Here is a 23573-nt window from a genome sequence, read left to right on the forward strand (position 1 = left end):
AAATAAAACGTTGAGCAAGGAAAATCTGTGGTGTATTATTTCTGATGAAACATTAATATCCCTTAAATTACATTCCCATCATGAAACAATGTCTAGTCCTATTTTTTTCCCCTCATCAAAACTACTTTTTTTTTAACATGGGATTTCTGAGAAAAATAGAAATAATTTTGTTTTGTAGAAACTTTTCCATTCCTTTGAGAGAAAAGAGAAAAAGGTTTTCTTTTGCTTTTTCCTAGTTCTTTGTCAAAAAACATTCACACAAAAATAATTTTCAGACCATCTGTAGCTTCTTATTCTTTCATTATGTGTACTGAGTGACTTTGTGGTGGATTTATAATCCATTGAGCTCTGAAAAGGCCAAAGAATCAAGAGCATTCAAAGTGTCAATGCTGGAAACTATACCTATTGTACAAATAGTTATAATTCACACAGCTCATTATCTGTTCAAAAAATACCCATGGTAATCAGTGGTAAATGATTCCCAATCATTCCTAGTTGTTACTGCATAGTATATGAGGATCACAAAGATGGAGGAGGACCACCATCAATGGTCAATTTGAACATCAGTCACTGTATAAATACAGACTCAAGTCCAAGGAGTTTCTAACTGTAACTATAGAAGACCAACAGTGACAGGAGTCTTTAACACAGAGATCTTTGAAAATAAATAACAGACAAATAAGGCCTTATCTGTTCAGACAACTTAATGTTAATAAGATCATGTTAGAATGTACAGTCCACTAACTCCTCCATACTAAGAGCACTTTTATGCAAGGTGCTTTTAAGGCAGAATAAGTTGCCTCACACTGTTTCCTCACAGTTAATGCAGAGTAACCAGTGTATTGTAAATTTGCATCCCATCTTATCATGGAATAAATTCCCTGAGTAGATAAGTCTTAATATAGCATGCATAGGGAAATCAATGGTTAGGGTTGAGTAATTAGTGTGAAAAACTATTCAGGTTTGCCAAGTTTCTATTCTTTTTTTTTTTCGCCCATCTGTATTCACACCTTTTTCTGTGGGATGAGTTCCTGTTACAGATTTGCCATATGGTTATTCCTTTCAAGATGTTCATGGCCACATGCAAAATAATTGGCCTCCGCAAGAAAAAGTAATAATGCAGCTTTGTAGTTGATACCAGAAGTACTTATTTCCTGCTCATAAAATGTTGTATCATCTAGTCAAGGGGCAAAAACAATATCTCCTCTGATTTAAATAACTGATAAACACATTACAAACAAAAAGATAGTCAAACACAGTCAGTTCAAATTTTTTTGTAAACAACTCACAAACTGAAACATGCTTGCATAAAGTGACCAAATCATTGCAGGAAGAATGAAGCATTAATAGAAATCAAAATTTTGTTACATATAATTCACAAGCAGGCAAAAAAAAAGGCTAAACTTGGCAAGGAGAGGGACTGAAAGTTGCAACCAATTAGAATTATTGTTCGAATTGTTCAATTGATCAAACAATGATTGCTTTAGTTTGCGCCACTTCTGGGAAACATAAGCAGACACACTAGAAAAGAGACCACTAAAATACAAATGAGGATTCCCAATCACCTGAACAGTGGAGTTTGTTTGTTTGTTTGTTTGTTTGTTTGTTTGTTTCTAGAACCAAGGTGCAGGCAAGATCAAAGGAGCATTTGAACTGCTAAATTTCAAGAGAGGAAATTGGAAAAAATAACTCCAGGTCTAGAAAGGGTAGTGGTTTAGAGTTCATATTTTCTGTAGTACAAATCTCCAAGGATGGCAATTAATTCATTTATGAAGACAGGACTTTTCAACAGACAGCAAATATTTGTATTCAAAAATCACAAAAAACCTGAAGAACTCTGTTGCTAAATGATAATATAAATCAATACCTTTTATTTAAAGGACAAATCTGTATCACATGAGGAGAATAGTAAGTGTTGAGGGCAAGGGAGAAGACTTGTTTACACATGGAAGATTTTTTAGCATAGAGATCATTGACACCAAAGAGGTTTGATACCCGGGACACCGAACTGACAGGCTCAAATTTCTGACAGGAGGAAATGGCTCTGAGAAAATGACAGACCAGAGCCTAAATAGGGGCATGTTTTACTTTCCTGTTATCTCTCCTGTGAGAATACTTCAAATTTCACTCTACTTGTCAGGACATGAGGAGGCCCACTGAGGGCAGGAGAAAGGAGCATAGCAGGAAAAGGTGTGTGGAGCCCAGAAAAGGTATGCAAGAAGAGACACTATTCTCCCCTGGAGACATTGCAACTGTTTGCAAACTCATCACCATTGTGAAAATTTCAGCATGCATTTCTTGAGGAGCCACTATGCCAAGAAGGCAGCGGTACAATCAGACTGCTCTCTGTTCACATCCTGAGCTCTTGAACTACCTGGCATGTGAGGGCAAGGCAGCAGGGGAAGCTAAATAGACCTCACTGGCATTGTCATTGGGACTGCAGGAGGTATTTGAGGCCGTATTGATCGGTGGGCACCATGCTGGGCTCAGGAGTGAGTGGCCAGCTTGTCAGGTAGACCTTCAGAGAAAGCTCATTAATCTGGGATGGCACAGCATATAAAAGAACCCAAGCTCATTAGCCACCAAGCTACAACAGCATCCCACTCTAGACAATTGTCTTGATGAAAAATAATGTTGGGTTTGCTCAAATTTTCACATTGATGTTCAGGGGAATCAATGAGTAAGTTGAGGTTTTGCACAACACTTGGTAAAAAACTCTCAGAGGATGTGTCTGGTGGGGAAATCTGACTGCCTGCCTACACTGGTAGGGCCTAAGGAAGTGCAAACCATGAGATAGCTAGGACCAATTTTGGAAGAAGATACCTGGGAGGTCATGCCCAGGTTCAGTCATTAACAGGAACTGAAGCTCACTGAGGTTGGAAGATCTGCACTCTCAGATATGAAGTCTGATATTTACAAGAAACTGTAGCCAAAAAAGTGCACTGAAATTACAGTTGTGCTGAATGCAGGTGACCCAACATCCATTGAAGGAAAAAAAGCTAGAGGAGATATCTTTTAGAAGTAAATTAGACTTTAGAGGAGGAGGAGGAGGAAAACTTGGTAGTGTCTGTCTATTTACAGAGAGAATAAAAAAAGAACAAGGAAGGTGTTTTGGTTTGGTTAACATGATTTGGGTACCACTGATATCCTGTAATGTTGAACTAAGTGGCATGTGAGGGCAAGGCAGGAGGAGAGGCTAAATTGTAATTTTAGACAGGATCACTGCAATTGACCAAACTGCTCTAGCTGCCCAGAAAAGAAAGAAGATAAACAAGGGATTGTTATAAAAAAAAAAAATCTGTCTTTCAGCCCTATTAACAAACAAATTAGAATTGAATTAAATTCATTAAAGTGATCATCCATATGTATATCAAATACAGACAGAAAGCAATTCTAGATGAATATTAAACAATTAGGTGTGATAAGAGACGTGAACGCCTTGCAATGAGTGTAGAAACATCTAGATAGGACAAAGTAAACAGTATTGGCACATTTATGAGATATTGTTCAGAAAATGTTATGGTCAGTAGGCATGTTGAGTGCATAGTAGATTAACTATGTAATTCCTTTTTAGTATAAATTATAGCTACTATCTTTTCAGCATCCAGTGCACAATTACATCTTCAGCATATTCTGAATGGGCCTCTAGTTCTATATTAAAGAAGATTAGAATAGCAATGTCAAAAAGAGGATTCAAGGCAGAGATCTTTGTGCATACAGTTCTCAAAGGAGAGATATATATACACATATATATAAAGCTGTGCATTTTTAAGGACTGAACTTGAATTCCTTCACACTAATGAGACTGAATAAAATGGTTGTGCTCATCAAAAAAAACCAAAGGAGGTTATCAGCAGAAGCAAAACAAAGCAAAGGCATTCTGTCCCAAAATATTCACGGAAAAGGGAAGAGAAAGCCAGTGTGCTAATCCCATTGCCTGTCTTTACTGCATAATCACTTCCAGGTGAATGACAGCTAATATATACTCTCAGCTGGTGTGACTTTTATAGTGTTCTGGGCCTTTTTCATTTGTTCTTACCTCACTAATAATTTATTTGGTCCAAGAGACTAAGCAAATGGAATTACCCCAAACTTGAGATTTAGAATCCATTTCCATCTCTCCCTTATAGAGGTTATAACTGCTTGGGACAACGACAGTCCTTCTGATGGGTGAATGCTATTGTTAACCTACTTATTCTTATGAAATGTTTTCTTCATTTCTCTATCCTGCATGATTTTAAAATCAGCCTAATATACACCATGTTTATTGTACCCATGGCACTAAGTGTTAAGAACTAATAAGGATTTCACGATGAATAATTATTTAACTTAACAGTATTTTCCCTGTGGGGCTCTTCCAGTGAGTTATTCCATAAAACCATAAAATAGGGACTGTAAACATTAATGTTGAAAGGAACTTCATTATCAAGGCTCTCAGAGAAACATTTCCCTGTCAACTCTAACACAATGCCATAAAATTGAATTTATTAAAGAATATCTCTACCTTATATTTAATCAACTCCCTAAAAAGTCACTCAGTACAGAATTCATAGGTGCTGTGAATTTAAATTTTGAATCTAAGCCCCCAACCTCATACTTAAAGAATCCACATCTAAAACTCCAATTTCAAAGTTACACTTTATTCTTGATTTAGAAATAGTGAAAATATTTGTAGATGTGCTTTCTTGAACAATCCATTACATGGACAGTTGAAACAACTTGTCCCAGTCATTTTTAATCAAGATGGCAAGGAAATGCCTAGACAGTATTCTCATAATGGGTTACAGTAAACAAGTATGTAATTCTTTTCAAAATAAGCTAGCTACAGGAATATGCCATAACAACCACTGTCTGATCTTGAAATAATGATCTTTAACAAGTGCATATTCTGTGGGAGTCTACATATCTGTCTAGTCCATATAATCCTTTCAAAGCCACTACATCAAACCAACAAAGGAGTCACCAGCTGATAACCTAAAACTCTTGGCTAGTATTTGGTAGCTCTAATTGAATTTGATATTAGACTTTATTCAACCATTAGCTTTTGTTTTGAGAAGAAAAAAAAAAAGTGGAATAGATTTCCAACCTTGAAAGAAAACAACACCACCACCTTAAAATGGTGTTTCCTTGCAGTTAATCTCTAAAAGTGTCATAGTTGTGGTGGGTTGACCCTGGCTGGATGCTAGGTGCCCACCAATCCGCTCTATCACTCCCCTCCTCAGCAGGATGGGGGGGGGGGGGGGGGGGGGAGAAAAATAAGATGGGAAGAAACTCATGGGTCAAGATAAAGACAGTTTAATAAAGTAAAAGCAAAGGCCGGGCATGGAAGAAAAGGAAAACAAAAGATTTATTCTCTACTTCCCATCAGCAGGCCATGTCCAACCACTTCCCAGGAAGTAGGGCTTCAGTACGTGTAGCGGTTGCTCCGGAAGACAAACGTCATAAATAATGAACGCCTTCTCTTAGCTTTATTGCTGAGCAGACATCATATGGTATGGAATATCCCTTTGGTCAGTTTGGGTCAGCTGTCCTGGCTATGTCCCTTCCCAAGATCTTGCCCACCCCCAGCCTACTGGCCTTTGGGTGTGAGGGGGGGGAATGTTGGAGACAGCCTTGATGCTGTGTGAGCACTGCTCAGCAGTAGCCAAAACACTGATGTGTTATATCAACCCCTTTCTATCTACCAATACAAAGCACAGCACTATGAGGGCTGCTATGGGGAAAATTAACTCCATCTCAGCCAGAGCCAATAGAATAGTGCAGTTGGAGCTTTTAAGATGATAACTAAACATTTGTATCCCATTACATCTTAAATGTGTCATTTTGATGCAACAACTATGAACAGTTATGAATTTCATTAGAAAGTGATTAGGAATGAAAGCACAGATTAAGCATAATAAAAATAAATTATTCCCTCCCCAAGTACAAGGATGTGAAATTGCCTCCAGGAGTTTTTTTAGAGTACTTTGTGTAAGTGATAAAGGATATGTGGCCCTCTACAACAGTGGTCTCCAAAGTGAGGTGTGCAAGATGATCCATGGGGGTGCAGGAAGAAAATATTAAAACTTCTATTTATATTTATTTTTTATCTAAAAAAAATAAGAAAGAAATTAAGCTTTACTAATATTTAATATACAGATTGACACTGGCACCCTCACTCAGTCGTATCATATATCAGTCACATCACATACAGTATGCAGTTTATATGTGTCTGATTAAGTGGATTTACGGAATATATAATATATATATTATCTAGTTTTAACTAAACTAACCCTCACAAAATGGACAAGTGGCTTAAAAAGGTTCCTGCAAAGAAGCCTCAGATTGAAGATAATACTGATAATGCAAGCACATGTGAACAAGAAAATGGCAGAGCTGACACTTCTGCTCTTCATGAGCTCTTCATCAGCCACATTACGAGGTAAAAACAATAACTACCTAATCAGATCTGACAAGAAGTCAGCCAAAAAATTTTGAAATTATCAAGAAGACTATTTGAAATATGCATTTACATCCACTATCGTTAACAATGAGCCTCTCTAAGTGTATATTGTGCCTTGAGATATTAGTTAATGATAGTATGAAGCCATCACGATGAGCAAGACATTTAAAACCTGAGCATCCAGAACATGAAGACAAACCTCTACAATGTCTTCAGCAATGTTTCAAGTCATGCGATACTCAGTCCTATACTTTGCAGAATGTCACTAAACTTAATGATCAATGTTTAGAAGACTCTTTTGAGGCTTCTTACTTAAGAGTGAAAGACAAAAAGCCACATACCATTGGGGAAACACTCGTTCTACTTGCTCCAGTAAAAATGGCTGAAATAATACAGAGAAAACAATATGGCAACAAACTAAAATGTATTCCTTTGTCAGGAAATACTGTTGGAAAAGGTATAGAAAACATTGCTGAAGATTTGAAGAAACAAGCATTAGAACAAATTATGCAGCGTGGGAGGTTTGCTATACAGTTGGATGAAAGTATGGATGTTTCTAACACGTCTCAGCTTATGGTATTTGCTAGATTCTGTTTCAATAATGAAATACACAAAGATATACTAAAGTAAAATTGTACCGGAGAAGATATATTCTCAAGAGTAAATGATTTCTTTAATAAAAACAATGTTTTAGGAAAAAATGTGTCAGTGTAATCACTGATGGAGCAGCTGCTTTGACTGGAATAAAAAAAGGATTCCGGGGTAAGGTTACAGAGGTAGCACCAGATGTGGAATTCATTCACTGCATCATCCATAGGCAAGCTATTGCAGCAAAGATGTTCGAGCCAGAAGTGCACGAAGTGCTACAGGATGTCACTGATGTGGTTAAGTTTATAAAAACAATACCTTTAAATAAATAGAATCTTTATAATACTTTGTAATGAGATGGGGAGTGACCATGAAAATCTTTTGTACCACACAGAGGTCCACTGGTTATCTTTAAGCAAAGTGCTTAAAAGAGTTGCCAAACTTAAAGATGAGTTACACATTTTTCTTTTACAATAAGACACATGTTCCAAGTTTGCTGACCTATTCTGTGATGACAAGTTGCTGCCAGTAGTATGCTACCTAGCAGATGTTTTCAAAAAAATAAACACACTATATGTGTCCTTTCAAGGTAAAGGGGACGTTTTAAGAATGAGTGAGAAACTAACTGCTTTTCTGAAGAAAGTCGTGCTATGGAAAGAGCATTTTGAAAATGGCTGTTTGGAAATGTTTCCATCGTTATGTGATTTTGTTGCTGAAAACAATGCAAGTGCATCACCTATAAAAACTCTCATATCTGTACACTTAAACTTGGAAACAGAATTTCCTAACCTGTTTAAAAATCTTCCAAAGAGTTTCAGTGGGTTTTGAACCCATTTGTTAAAAACAGAAAAATGCAACACCTTCCAATTAGTTTGCAAGAACAACTGATTGACCTCACGGAAGATGGACATTTACTAGCCAAATTTCAAGAAAAACCTTTGCATAATTGGTGGATGGGATTGAAAAATGTGTATGATTTAGTAAGAGCACCCAACGATGCACTTCTTCCATTTGGATCTACATATCTTTCTGAGGTATCTTTTTCAGCTATGACAGCCATTAAAACCAAGTATCAAACTAAACTGAACTTAGAACCAGACCTCCGAATCACTGTATCGCAAAGTGTTAAACTAAGTTTTTAAAAAATAATGAAGCATATTCATTCACATTGCAAAAATATTTTTTGTACTGTTAATAAATGTGTTTTTTATAATGTACATAATATGTTAACACAGTGGTACATGTATATAATTTATAAATAAATATATATACACACATATATTGGGGTGCATGCTCTAAACATTTTTACTAATGGGGTGAGTGATCAAAACAGTTTGGAGACCACTGCTCTACAAGATACTCATTGATAGCCTCCCTACTCATCCAAGCAAGCTAGCTCAAGCAGACAGTGCCCAAACCCTCACAGCACATCACTGAAGTATGTTTTGTGTAAATGTTTGTGTTTGGGCATCCCCTCATTGCTATTCTCATTGCGAAAGTCCCCAAATCCTTAATTTCACAGGTACTACATTTTAGTAGACTAACATCTCTGGCTGTTTCATGAAACTGAAGCCCTGGAGTACCTCTCAATAACTTTCAGACAGATTTGCATGCAGTGCATCTACCAATTTAGTCAGTTTTTACAGGAACCTGCTCCTCTGAATAGGATTTTAAACCTTGGTCAAAGCTACAAAGCAAAGTCATTGTATGCAGAGCCTTCCCGATACACTGTTTTTATTTAACCCTAGTCTCTCTGTTAGGAAGCACCACTTTTAATCTATCTCATAAGACAGCTCCAGCACAGTTCCACACACTTCAAGGTTTGTAATTTCAGTCCCTCTCACTATTCCCTTTATTTCTCATCCCAGCCTCGAGCTGCTGATCACAAACTTTCCTCTACCCAAATCCTTTCTTTTCCTAGGGAGCCATAATCTATACCAAAGCCAAAAATTCTTCTCAAACTTTTCTTATAACAATGCTTTGCCCAAAACCCCCAGTCTTTTCAGGGAAGAAAGAAGGAAAGAAAGAAGGAAAGAAAACAACAAAAAACCCTACAATAAAAAAATATAAGCAAACCAATATTTCCTCTTCAGTGGTGTGCTTTAAATAGACCTGTCATCTGTTGTTTACATACTCAGTTATTCACACTTCCTCAGGTGTACTCCTTCCTTTCCCCAGGTGTCTTTCAGTTCCCTTTCCTGACACTCTGCAGCCACCCCATCCCCAATCTCTCTTCCTTAAAGAGTCTAATCACCCCATAATAGTAATTCTCATAATATATTCTAAATAGGCACTAACCATCCAAAATAAGCTCTAGTAATTTCAAACTGTGACTGTCACATCCTGTCATAACCCTCTTTTTAGAATCCCATGGCTACTCTTTGTACTCTACTATTGCATCTAAACAATATGCTATCATTTGCTATATTAAATCATATTTAGGGATTTTAAAACTATATTTTTATAAGGCTTTTATAGCTTAAAGATATTAGTTGTTCCTTTACAATGCAATGTTACATAGTAAGTGCTCCAATACTGCCATTCGAAGCTCTACAAAGAAGTAAAGGAGCTAATGAGGTAGGCAATAATGCCATACTATGCAAAAATATATGATCAAATAAATATGTATGGATATGTTTTGGTGAGGGAAAGGGCACTGGAGGAATTTTAAACATCAGTTCTAGTCATCTTAGTTTTCATCTTTCATGCCCCTTTCTGCTGTAGCTTGACCAGTGACCAATATGTTTCCAGGCACTGCACAGTGCCTCTTCTCCTGTAGAGCTGGTTTCAAGTTGTTAATAGGTTGTCTTGAGAGGACAACACAGTGAGGAGCCCAGAAAAACCCTAATCTGCAGCATGTCATCACAGACTCTAGAGTGTTGTTATGTGTAGAGCTTTTGCATATGACTAATACTCACATGTACACTCAGAGAGTGCAAAAAAGAAACTGATTTGGGAAAATTAGTTCAAATGGTGCCTACACATTTGGGATCTCTAAGGTCGAGGGTAGCAAGTGCACAGGCTAAGGTCCAAATTTCCAGTGAGACACACACGCAGAGATCATGATATTCATGAATTCAGAGTCTTATTTGACTTAGGCATGGCTGGGCAAACCTTACTGTTTAACCCTTGCAATTTTGAATCTGACTTTCTGCTTCAGCCAACATGGCTGTGAGTTAGTGGATTGCCTGAGTGCAAGCTCTGTGTTACAGTGTGAAAATAATAACGTTGCAATAATGTGCAGTGATGTATAGCTACACAGCAATGATTTGTAAGGATGGCACTTAAACAAGAGAAAGGGTGAGAAAAGGAAACTGAACGCCCAACATCACATCTTAAGGATGAAGCTTTTGTCAAGGGCATGGAAACTCTATTGCTCTATCAAGCACAGATTTTCATGGCAGGTGTCCTACTGAAAAATGTAAGGAAGAGGACTTTGTAAAGCATGGACAAGAAGACTCCCAAACGAACAACTTTGGGAAATGCATTAAGCCTAAAAAGTATCAACTGAGCAAGAAAACTTTTCTGCGTCATAAATATAAAACCCATAAATTTAACAGATTTTACAAAAAAAAAGTGAATAAAAGCATTTATCCTTCCCTCAAATTATTTTTTTTAAAAGTAATATAATCCTGTGGATATTCTTATTGTTTGATACAGTGGGGATAGCAATGAAAGAACAATGTGAGAATCTGAAATGCAGTATTTCAAATCAACTACCACATACAGAGCAGTGGTTGTACTATTTCTATTTCCTCTGCTATTACTCTAGAAACAGTAAAACACCTGCTGCCTGTCTTATCAGAGATGTGGACAAACTAAAGGAATGATTAAGATCACCTCTGGTAAAAACAAAATGAATGTCCTTGTACTTTAATGTAAATGTTCAACACTTCTAGCTCAATACAGAATGACTCTCATGAAATTAGACAGAACATTTGGTCAGCGGAGCATAACCTGTCATTTCCACCTATTTAATTTACAATATACATTGTGTACCCTACACATTTATGGATTACAAATCATGGTAAATATTCCTCCAGTGCAAAGAACTCTAATGCAAGAGATGTAAAGGAGCCATGTATTAAAAATACTGGTTGCGATGGGAGACTATTTATCTGCAAAATCAGCTTAGGTTAGGAAACTCAGAAAAACTAAATATACACTTACTATTTGATGTAAAAGGTTTTTTAAATTAATTTATTTCACTGAAATAGGCTTTTCAATGGGACTTAAGGGGATTAGGCACAGAACTCAAAGTAAAGGTGCTTAGCCTACACTTGTAAATCCCAAGCAGCAGGTTGGAAGTGCTATTGATGAGCCAGAGTTCATAGAGTAAAGTAGGAACTAATCCAGAATTACCAGCTCCCAATCTCGTGTTGGCACAATTACATTATATGACTCGCAAGATCAAGAAAATAAGTCAAAACTGCCATTTATTTTGTGAGTTACTTTGATTCCAGATCACTTGTGTGTTTCTTTATACCTCAAGAAGCCAAATCCCTGTCGATCCATAACTGGCAGTTCCTACTAACATCTTGGAAAGTTTTGGTATGTTGAAGGTTTCCTCTTTAATAATAGCAGAAGTCAGGCTAACTGTCATGGTAGTATGATGCCTTTGATCAAATGGGTTGACTAGAGTTTCAGGTGAGCTGAAGAAATCAGATTTCATATTTTAGCTAATGCCTTTGAAAGCAAAGATGCAATCAGAAAAAAATGTTATTTTTATTATGCTAAGTAGAAATGGGTCAAAATGCAAGAAACTAATCCTGTCTGGCCTTCCACAGAATTACATATTATTTCATGTGCCAGTTGTTGCCATCTCAACTCGTGAAGGGTTTCATCATCGTTGCCAAAAACATTTGTGACTGATCAATTAACCCCTGCAATGGAAGAAGGCTCAGAGAAGATAGGCAAGGATGATGTGCTCATGAAGCTCAGAAGAGAATGTAGGAAGTGACCACAGCTATCGTAAAGGAAACTGAACTTATCTCGACACCAAGGGGACTGAAGGGCGGCCTTTATTGTAGATAAACAGCTGTATCAGTTGAATGGGTCAACTGATTATGTGAATGGCCTTCCCTAAAATAATCAATAGAAAGTATCTTCCTGAGCCAGCCAGACCAACATGGGGGAAGTGTATATGTGGCTCAGCCCAACAGAGAGTATAAAAATCAAGCAACCAGCAAAATGAACTTTGAAGAGAGCAATGGGCTTGAGCTGGCTTCAACCCATGTATTCCTTCCTGGTGACTGGGGATGCCCAGCATCGTGACAGTGAGCATATAGAGACTGGTAATGGGAATCATGTTTGCATTGTGATTCAACTGTAAATTGCAATTGCTATATTGTGCTTGTGTTGTGATTTCAGTATATTGCTGTATCACTTTTCTAAATCAAAATCCCATTATTTCAATTAAGTACATTTGGTATTAAAATATTAAACCCTTCTCATGTGGAATATCTAAAAGAACCTGGTCAGAGAGTATTGGACTCTGACAACATTCCCATAACCATTTATTTTGGCTCACGCATGGTGATTTTTACTATGTATAGAGGGAAGCTGCAAGATGGTAGATGGCCAATTATTTACAAATTTGATTAGGTGAATTGTTACTCATGTGAGTAACTGAACTGACTTTGACAGTGCTACTTGCTTATAAGTAAAGAGTTCACAGCCTCATTCATAGTTTAACATTCACTAAATATGAAGGACAATCCAATAAACCTTACTCTTGTAATTTTATATTCAACATCATGATGCACCTAAAATATGTTTGCAACAATACCTGATACTACAGTTTATTATTACTATCTATAAACTTTTCCTTTTCTATGTCTCTGATATATATATAAATCATAAGCCCCGAGCCCAAAAGAAACGAAAGTTTTGTTTTAAAGTCACTCCTAAGTATCACAAGGAGTGAAACAAAAACTATACAAATTGAAATAGTAACCTGACTTCCTGTGGTCATTTACTGCAGATTCCAAGTCTCTTAACATGTTTCATCCCACCCTTGCACTTCAAAATACAAGTTCCTGCAAAATATCAGTGAATACATACATTCTTTACTCTAGATTATTAGATATGATACGGTTTTTAAACATGTAGGAAAACTACCTTCATAACATCCAGGAGAGGCTTATTATTTTGTATTTTAAATTTCTTCATAAAGCAGTGAATATTTTTTCTCCTCTCACTTTAGAAATTGCAGAGTTTCTATGGAGTTTAAGAATTCTCTTTTGTATAAAAAGGAAGCAGTGGGTTTTATTCTTGACCCAAAGGGATTCATTGTGCAGGGAAGTGAATATGTGCTGAAACAGTGTGTCAATGGCTTTAAATACTGCAGTGAGGTTTGCTACCAAATGGGAGGGGCAGAGGGAGGGGGGTAATTAGGAAGATCCCAGAAGGGCAAAGTCCCATTCACAAGTGGTTGAAATACATGAAAATAAAAAACCAAAATTGGTGTTCAGGTGACAAGAGAGACAGGAAAAGTCACATGCCAACTCTAGGACATAAACAGAGCAGCTTGAAAGCTCTCATTGTCAGCTACCTGGAGAGTTCTTAGAGACATGTTCATAGCTTGTTATCTCTGGCAGAAGAGTTGGAGGGAGGAAAGAGAAAAGGTTCAAGCTTCAGGGTTAAACATTTCTCTAGAAACCTTTCCCCCCTCAACTTCTGTTTTCTGTTGAATAGAACTGGATTTTATGAGGAAAAGGAGAACTATCAAGTCTATGTTAGCACGCATGTGTGCATGCACGTATATATATATGCTATGCATGAGTTTTATTGTAAGTAAATAGTTGTCTGATTATTATTTCTTAAGACAGATCAGTATGCATTTCCCTTACAGGCTCTAGAATTTTCCTTGCATGTCTTTTAGGGATCCCCACCTCTGGCAAACATCCATAATTGCACCAACCTCTGTTAAAGAGTCAGTAAATTGACTGGAAAGTTTAATGTATAATGATTAATATATAATCATGAGTGCATTTAGAATTTAATACAAAAGGGAAATTATATACTTATGTGTAGGATGGTGAAGCCAATGGGGCCTCACACAGGCAACCAAATACTTCTTAGAGCCTAAGGTTAACTTGACTTAAGTAAAATATCAAATTGAGGCTATATCTGAAAAAACATATTTGGAAGAAAGGGAGAAAAAGTTATTAGTATTATTTAGCAGTCATCTGAGTAATGAATTCACACTTCTATGGCCCATTGTAGTCCCTCATCTGTGAGACAGTACAGAAATTGTATACATAGCTATGATAACTGATACTGGTATAAATTTACAGTGCAGGTTACTTGCAGTCAATTAAAGAGTGTTTTTTCTACCCAGAAGTGTTTCCTTGCTTTCTATTAATGGTGTGGTAGGTAACATGGGCTAATGATACAAGTGAGGCAAATTTTACTTGGACAGGAAATACCTTTCATTGGATCAACTGATATAGGTAAAAAAAGTGATACACATTTTGGGGTATCAAGAAGAGTTTGTGCATCCAAATGTTTCTTTGTTTTTACCAGTTATCTCAACCAGTCAAAACAAAGACATCATTTCTGGCTCCAAATCTTGCTTTTCTTTCTTATATGATGGATGTTCTCGATCCACTTAATGGATTCTTTACTAAAGACAAATCTGATTTTCCTCCATAGGTGGATAGCCTGACCTGCCAGTGGGAAAGTGGCTGACCCCACAGGAAGGATGGCAGGAATTCAGAGAGCCCCAGCAGGGGTCCAAGCCCATGTGCAAGCCACAGGAAACAGTCTTCATGGACTACCTCCAAATATGTCAAATTGATGTTCAAACTGGACTGGAACAACAGGTGTGGAAAATTAGTTCTCTCTGGTTTTGTTTTCCCTTTGGAGAAGAGGAGGCAAAACTCCTCTTGCAGGGCCTGCAGAGGACTCTGAAGATGTTAGGAAATCTGAGGGAAGGCTCCTACAAGTGAAATCACAGCTAAATTTCTGTCTTGTGAATAGACCTTTGTCTAGGATAGGAATTATTGGCTGTAAGAAATAGACTGTATTTGCCAGTCTCCCTGACTGAAAGTGAGCAGGGATCAAAATGAGACTCTGTGTTATTTATCCCAGTTCTCTTTGCTTCCAGAAGAAGAAAGAAATGAGTCCTCTTTTCTTGATCCAACTTATTTTCTCCTCTGTTTCTGACATTATGGTTTACAATGTGAATATTATATTATCTCTGCTTTTTTCTCTGTGTGGGGACTTCAGCTAATTCAGGAGTGAATCTTTATCTATTATCAGTTGTTAAATGTACCTTTGAAATTTAAAATGAGCTCCATTGTTTTCAGCTAAACAATTTGTCATACAATTCAGGTAATGTGCATAATAGTGTACTGTTCAACTCTACAGGGGGGGCTACTCTGTCGCATCTAAGAAAAACGCGTTTGAATGAAGTAATCCATTTCTATCAGTTCTAATTTCCCTCCATAAAACTTCTTCATTTATTGTCTCCTTAATTGCCAAGTTATGACCACGTTTTGTAACCTTTTCTTTTATCTCTTTATAACTCAAATGATTTGCACATATCATCTTTAATTGACACCTCAGCGTGACATCAGCAAACAGAGAGGAAATGGACTACTGAGAACAGCGCAATGTCCTAGTCATTCCATCTATTATGTTTCAGAAAACCACTGAGGACATTTGGGATTTTTTTAAGTCGTTGGCAGGATGTCTTTGAGTAGAGAGAGTTCTGAATTCAGCTCACATGAAAATCAGACCATTTCTTCAATCAACAGCAAAGAAACTCAAATATACTTGTATATCTTGATGCCAATCATTGGTAAACGTTTGACAAACTCAATATGCAATAAAATTCAGAGGTGAGTGTCGTGATTTAACCCCAGTAGGCAGCTAAGGACCACACAGCCACTCACTCACTCCCCCAGAGTGGGATGGGGGAGAGAATCAGAAAGGTAAAAGTGTGAAAACTTGTGGATTGAGATAAAGACAGTTTAATAGGCAAAGCAAAAGCTGCATGTGCAACCGAAGCAAAATAAGGAATTCATTCACTGCTTCCCATCAGCAGGCAGATGTTTAGCTATCTCCAGGAAAGCAGGGCTCCATCACGCATAACGGTTACTTGGGAAGACAAATGCCATAACTCCGAATGTCCTGCCTTCCTCCTTCTTCCCCCCCAGTTTTTATTGCTGAGCATGACGTCATATGGTCTGGAATATCCCTTTGGTCAGTTGGGTCAGCTGTCCCAGCTGTGTCCCCTCCCAACTTCTTGTGTACCCCCAGCTTACTCGTTGGTAGGACAGTGTGAGAAACAGAATAGATAGACAAAGAAGAGAGAATTTCATATTTGGTATTGTATATTCTTCTGAATTTGCTTGAGGTGATTATTGTGATTAAGATAGGAAATGTATCTTGTGTACCCTCAGCCTACTTGCTGACAGGGCAGTCTGAGGAGCAGAAAAGGCTGTGTAAGCACTGCTCAGCAATAACCAAAACATCAGTGTGTTGTCAACACTGTTTTCATCGCAAATCCAAAACATAGCACCATACCAGCTACTATGAAGAAAATGAACTCTATCCCAGCCAAAACCAGTACAGTTTCCTTGACTTCAGCAGTAATCCAGCTGCTCTTAAAACAATGAGTTGAGTTCCCTCTGCTTGCAAACCAACCAGCAATTTATTTTGAGTTCTGGGCAGATACAAATAAATGATTCCATGAAACGGGTAATGAATGTTTATATGAATGAAAATCTTTCTAAGTAAATAAAAATGTGGAAGTGTTAGTCAATCAAATGGGTGTTTTTTTCTGAAACATTGATGTATAACCTTTTCTACTATAGACACAAGATGAATGGGGCATCCATGTATTTTTCAAAAGTAATCCACAGTCAGTTTTCAGGGAATAGTGACTCACTGTTTAAAATTTATAAAACAATAATCAGTGCTATTGGAAAGAACAAACAAGCATCAGGTATTATTAAATTTGTTTGGCAGTATGATTGGCTGATTTAGATAGATATGATTATGTTGAAAAAATTCACTGATCTGGCTGAAAATCCAGTATGTTAAGGTACGTTGTTGTGCTTCATGTTTCAATGAGTAGGCTATTTTGTTGATTATATCAATGAGGATCAATCAATATCAATGAGTCAGAGGCTCAGTCTTTCTGGCAAATGAAAGAGAGAGCCCCAGAGCCCTTTCTGTGTTCTCAGCAATGTGATTTAATTTATACATTTTGTTCACCATAAGAATACATTTCTTTGCTGAGGTGTTGGTTCCTCCTAGAACAGATACAACTCTTCTAAGACATGAGATAGGATAAAAGGACTCACAAATTATGGCCTTATTTAAAATCTGACAATATACAAAATAAAATGAGAGCTTGATTAATGAGTCAAATCAAAACAGTGAAATAAATTTTAATTCTATTCCAAATGGAGATCAATGTTGAAAAAAAGAAAGAAATGATAGTTTTATTTTGTGTAACAGAAGGTAGTAAGAAGAATTTCAGGAAATGTGAAGCAGGTTTTGATACATTCACATTAAAATTTTGAGCTCTATCCTGGTTTCAGCTGGGATAGAGTTACGTCTGTGCCACAGCAGGTATACCTCTTGAAGGGATTGTGGCCCAAGGATAAGTCCACACTGGAGAAGGTACACCCCGAAGCATCTGTGGCTGTGGATAAGTCCGTGCTGCAGCAGGTACACCTTGAAGCATCAGTGGCTGCGCATGAGGTCATGCTGGAGCACCTCAAAGCGTGTGGCCATGGGTAAGGCCGTGGTGGAGCAAGTTTACTTCTGAAGAGACTGTGGCTGCGGGCAAGGCCACACTGAAGCAGGTATATCTCTGAAGGCATTGTGGCCCATGGAAAAGGCCATGCGGGAACAGGTGCACCTCTAAGTGACTGTGGCTGTGGATAAATCCATGCCGCAGCAGGTATACCCCTGGAGAGACTGTGGCTCATAGACAAGGCTCCACTTGGAGCAGGTAAACCCCTAAGGGACTGCAGTCTGTGGATAAGTCCAAGCCGGAGCAGGGGCAAGGGGAGGAGTCCATTGCAGTGTTAAGCCCAATGGTCTGGTCCAAAGGGGCCAGGGGTGGAGATTGTAATGGAAATACCTTTAAATTGTTGTAACCCATGACCTGAGTTGCATGTTATAGGAATTACCATAGCAGGACCCACCTGAACCAATGGAGGAGAAGCCTTACAAGAAGCAGTGCAAGTGCAGCAGTGCCCCGACCTGAGCTGGCTTTGGTGCCCAATAACTCCACGCAACACACTCCTCCTGTCCTGAGCGACCACCATCACAGATGGAGCCCAAAGTCATGGACCAAATGAACTCAATAGACATTATGTGGACGTTTATGGACATTTTACAGACATTTCACAGACATTTCACAGGGATGGTCCATAGAATAAGTGGGGTGGTGGTTAATGAGGATGTATTGGATAATGTGGGACCTGAGCATGAAGTAAATGGCATGGAATAAGGGGTGGATATTGTCCTGGTTTCAGCTGGGATAGAGTTAGTTTTCTTCCTAGTAGCTGGTAGAGTGCTGTGGTTTGGATTTAGGATGAGAATAATGTTGATAACACACTGATGTTTTGGTTCTTGCTGAGTAGAGTTTACACTGGTCAAGGACTTCTCAGCTTCCTGTGCTCTGCCAGGTGCACAAGAAGCTGGGAGGGAGCATACCCAGGACAGCTGACCCAGACTGGCCAAAGGGCTATTCCATACCATATGACGTCATGCTCAGTATATGAAGCTGGGGGAAGAAGAAGGAAGGGGGGGACGTTTGGAGTGATGGCGTTTTGTCTTCCCAAGTAACCGTTATGCGTGATGGAGCCCTGCTTTCCTGAGGATGGCTGAACACCTGCCTGCCTATGGGAAGTAGTGAATGAATTCCTTGCTTTGCATTGCTTGTGTGTGCGGCTTTTCTTTACCCATTAAACTGTCTTTATCTCAACCCATGAGTTTTCTCACTTTTACTCTTCCGATTCTCTTCCCCATCCCACCGGGGGGGAGTGAGCGAGCGGCTGTGTGGTGCTTAGTTACTGGCTGGGGTTAAACCACGACAAGCTCCCTCAGGAGTGCTCTTTCAGTAGAGGTGGGATTTGTACATTCAGTCTACTGCCGAGTTGTTTCTTCTTTCCTCCGTTTAGACATCAGTTAGCTATTCTTTTTTATCTACGTATATACTGTTAGGTTATGTGATAAAAACTGGTCTGCACACCCACAAAGGAGCAGAGGGAGACAATGGCAGGTGGAGGGAGCCTAAATAGCAACCCACCCAGCTACTCCCAGGCCCCTCTCAGGAGCCAACAGCCCATCAAAGGCCCAGCTCCATGAGCCCAGAGGAGCACAGGGGCACAAAGGCGAGTGGGAATCCATATTACAGACTCAGAGGAAGAGACATCCTGTTTAGGCCCCTCCCAGGGATGTCCCAGGACAGCCTTAACCCTAGTGTCTAGGTATGAAATCCATCAAGATGAGTCAACGCTGGAGCACCTTTTATATTAAGGGGATATGGGATGCGGGGGAAAAGCATTTCAGGATTGCACGGGACTTATTATGGGATGTTTAGGGGAGGAACCAAAGGTGGGGAAAGGGAGAGATTTAGGTGATTTAGTGAGGAACAAGTGTGGAGAAAATAGAGGGGTAAGGGGATAAAAAGAGCTGATCACATATAAACAGCTGTCTGGTACATTTGTCTGGCAATGCCCTGCACCTGTCCTATCTTATTAAATTCCTTTCTAACTCTTTCCTGGATGAGGGTCTCTATTCTGTGTGCATGTGTGTATGGGGGGTCTGAGTGCCAGCAACTGGAGTCAGACCATGGGTCGGAGGGCCCATGTGTCCCACTCCAGTTGCTGGCACTGAAGTCCACTCACTCCATACTCTGAGTTTTAGCCATATTTAGTATCTGTAGGACTAAGTACCCTAAAGAACTTCCCATTCTTCTCCATGGATCAAATCAGCATTTAATTTAACCCCAGTTTATATCAGGTCACAACCTGATTCTAAGTGTATGAGACCTGATGAACCCATAGATACTGTTTTGCTATTGCACCTATTAGGTACAATAGATTCATGGTAGGTTCACTAAAGTGAGGGTCTTACATAGCTATACAAGTACTGTAGAAACAGGAAAACTGGAGGATGCAGAGAAGACACAGAATTATGGAGAGTTAATGGATGTCATTGCTTTCAGCTTACAGCTTAATGAACTTTAAAATAAAATAAAAAAGTAAAACTGAGGGTTTAGTAGGGAGTTGTATTTTGGATTGTACATGTTTAACTACATTTTTATAAAGTGATAAAAGCCTTCTGTGTTTAATCAGACACACACAAATGTGAATTGCTTTACCCAGTAAAGTGTACCTGTGTATATAGTTCTAATTAGACTAACAAGTTCCTTTATCAGTCTACTGAAAAAACTCAGCAACATATTAGTTACTTCCAGGCCTTTCCTTTTGTTCCCAGTTTCTTCCAAATAAAAATGTATAATGATGCAAAAGAATTTCCCTAGCCCACAAATGATTTAAAAGCTAATGAACAGCTGAGCATGAACAATAGCTTCCAGCTAGCCACCCCCTATTATATAAGTCCATCTACTCCTTTTCTTAAGGACCTCCTTAATCTTACAACTTTTCTTAACCAAAGAATAGTACAGGCCTCGGGGGAAAAAAAAAAGAAAAAAAAAGATTGTTATATCCAAAGTTGCATGAACATACAGTTTTATAGACATATTTATCTCTTGCCCCTCTTTTCCTTTTCAGACCTTGGTCTGGCTGTGATTGGAATCTCAAGTTCCATCACCTTTTCTCAATACCATATGACTAACGGGCTTGAATATAATTTAGGAAATTAAGAGCTTTTCTCTGGTGATTCTGATTGGCCGTTAAACAATCTTTCAAGTCTCTTTCTTGTCTTCTAGGACAAGAGGAAATGGCCTCAAGCTGCGCCAAGGGAGGTTTAGGTTAGATATTAGGAAAAACTTCTTCACCGAAAGGGTGGTCAAGCATTGGAACAGGCTACCCAGGGAAGTGGTTGAGTTTCCATCCCTAGAGGTATTTAAAGAACGGATAGATGTGGTGCTCGAGGACATGGTATAGATGGACTTGTCAGTGATAGGTTGACGGTTGGACTCGATGATCTTAAGGGTCTTTTCCAACCTTAACGATTCTATGATTCTATGATTCTTTCCTGATTACTCACTATATTCTTCCAACCACACAAAATGTTCTCTACAAATCACTGATACTTAATTTTCATAATCTTTAAACAGATACGGACCTCAAACCCAGGCCACTTTAGATTGTATAACTATGTGTTACACTGGAAGTGTAAATTTAAGCAAAAGTCACATTCTGATTGATGAAGAGGAATACTTCTCTGTCCTATACTATTTGTGTGACAGACAACTGGCTTTACCACATCCCAAACTTTCGATCTATCCCAGCTTTCCCCTGCAGTGCTGTGTTCAACAGTCTTCATGCCTCTATAAGGCCACACATCTAGTCAGCCACTGTGCTCTGATCTGAACAACTGCCCACAAGGCAGCATTTATTATGGGCTACTACTCGAAGGTTAAAGGCAGCTATAGATGCTTCCAAAAATTGAAATATCATGGCTCTGCAGTTCTTTCCCATATTCCCCAGGGGCATTTATACCTATTTCTGTCCTGTACCTCCTATGTTCTCTGACTGGGAGCAGTTTGTCTTCGTATCCATTGCTCAGCAACCACAGCCCTGCTGTGCTTGCATTTTTACCACTCTCTTATATCTCTGATTAAACCATCTAATATTGGGTATCCAATTAACTGCATATGAAAACATCAGAACTTTTTTTTACAGCTGTGGGATAAAGCCAGTAAAAATTAATTTAACAGTACAGAGATAAACTTAAAAAAAATGGTTTTAACAAAACAACATCCAGCAAATATTTGGTCAAGAACAAGTAATTTGATTCATAAAAACATAGTCTGGTTACTAGAAATCCATTGCATCAAAGACAAGCCAAACTGATTACTCAAAGTGCTTTTGTCCAAAAACATACAGAACATCAGAAAAAGTAAAGGAAGATGAAACAAATAATTAAATACTTGAGTATCAGGAAGCTGAGGAGAAGCAGTGCAAGGAAGAGGGAAAGGCAATAGAGAACCAAAGAAAATGGAGGAAGTAGCTGTTGTAACTGAACATGGAAGCAAAATACAAACATCAGGATTCAGAGAGTTATGCCTGCATAAGTGCTAAAAATTATCGGTGACAGAAGTAAAGGTCCAAGAAGCAGAGTCCCATGCAATTCTCTTCTCATTGCTATTTGCTATAAAGTCTGCCCAATAACAACCAGGGCAAGGGGGAGGACCATCTCTGCTATTAAGCTCTAGATGATCATATCACCTATGACACCACTAAAAGGCAGTTGTTTATAATGTATTGGGTCTGGCTGGGATGGAGTTAACTTTCCTCATACCAGCCCATATTGTGCTGTGCTTTGTATTTGTGGTTAAAACAGTGTTGATAACACATCAATGTTTTGGCTACTGCTGAGCAGTGCTTGCAGAGCATCACGGCTTGCTCTTCCCCCTCCCAAAAGCCAGTAGGCTGGGGGTGGGCAAGAGTTTGGGAGAGGACATAGCTGAGACAGCTGACCCAAACTGACCAAAGGGCTATTCTATACCATATGGCATCGTGCTCAGTAATAAAAGCTAAGAGAAAGGAGGCGGAGGGGCATTAGTGTTTATGGCTTTTGTCTTCCCAAGCAACCGATATGTGTACTGAGGCCCTGTTTTCCAGGAAGTGGCTAAGCATCTACTTGCTGATGGGAAGTAGTGAATGAATTCCTCTTTGCTTTGCTTGCATGTGCAGTTTTTGCTTTCCCTATTAAACTGTCATTATCTCAAACCATGAGTCTTCTTGCCTTCCTTCTATTTTTTCCCCATCCTTTGGGGGAAGAGGGGAGTGAGAAAATGGCTGAGTGGGAGTTTGGCTGTTAGCTAACCCACCACAGTACCTCACAATATGTCCTCTTTTTAGCATTGGTATAGAGCAAAATTGATTTTGCTGATTTTTAATTATCTATGAATTCACCATAATGTTTCTGCTTTATGTTCTACTGATGTCCAGACTCTTCATCTAAAAAAATAAATATCAAGAAGACATTTTGTACAGCAAATGGAAAGCCATGGTAAGGAAAGGTGAAATGAGCTATAAATATCATTTGTGTTTCAGAGCCTAAAATAACTGGAAATATTAGCCAACATGAGAAAATTTAAGTTGTCTGTTTAGAATATGTAGTAAGAATAAAGTGTTTAGTATGATTCGGTTCTGTGCTACAGCACCCCTGAAAGTCAGGTCACAGATCTTAGCTGGTATCAAGAAAATGAGGAACATCATAGGGTGGCTAACCATGAACATTTAGATTGCTCTTTGCCCATCTTGATAAATGATTGCTTGACAGAGGCAAAGTAGAATTCAGTTCTTTAGCATGTTACCCTAACCATGACTATCTTGCACAGAACTTCTGGTTGGATCCTCATGGAAACAGTCTGTGA

Source organism: Nipponia nippon, unplaced genomic scaffold (genome assembly GCF_047370975.1).
Source record: "Nipponia nippon isolate SJK-2023a ecotype South Korea unplaced genomic scaffold, ASM4737097v1 scaffold_22, whole genome shotgun sequence".
In the NCBI taxonomy this organism is placed as follows: Eukaryota; Metazoa; Chordata; class Aves; order Pelecaniformes; family Threskiornithidae; genus Nipponia; species Nipponia nippon.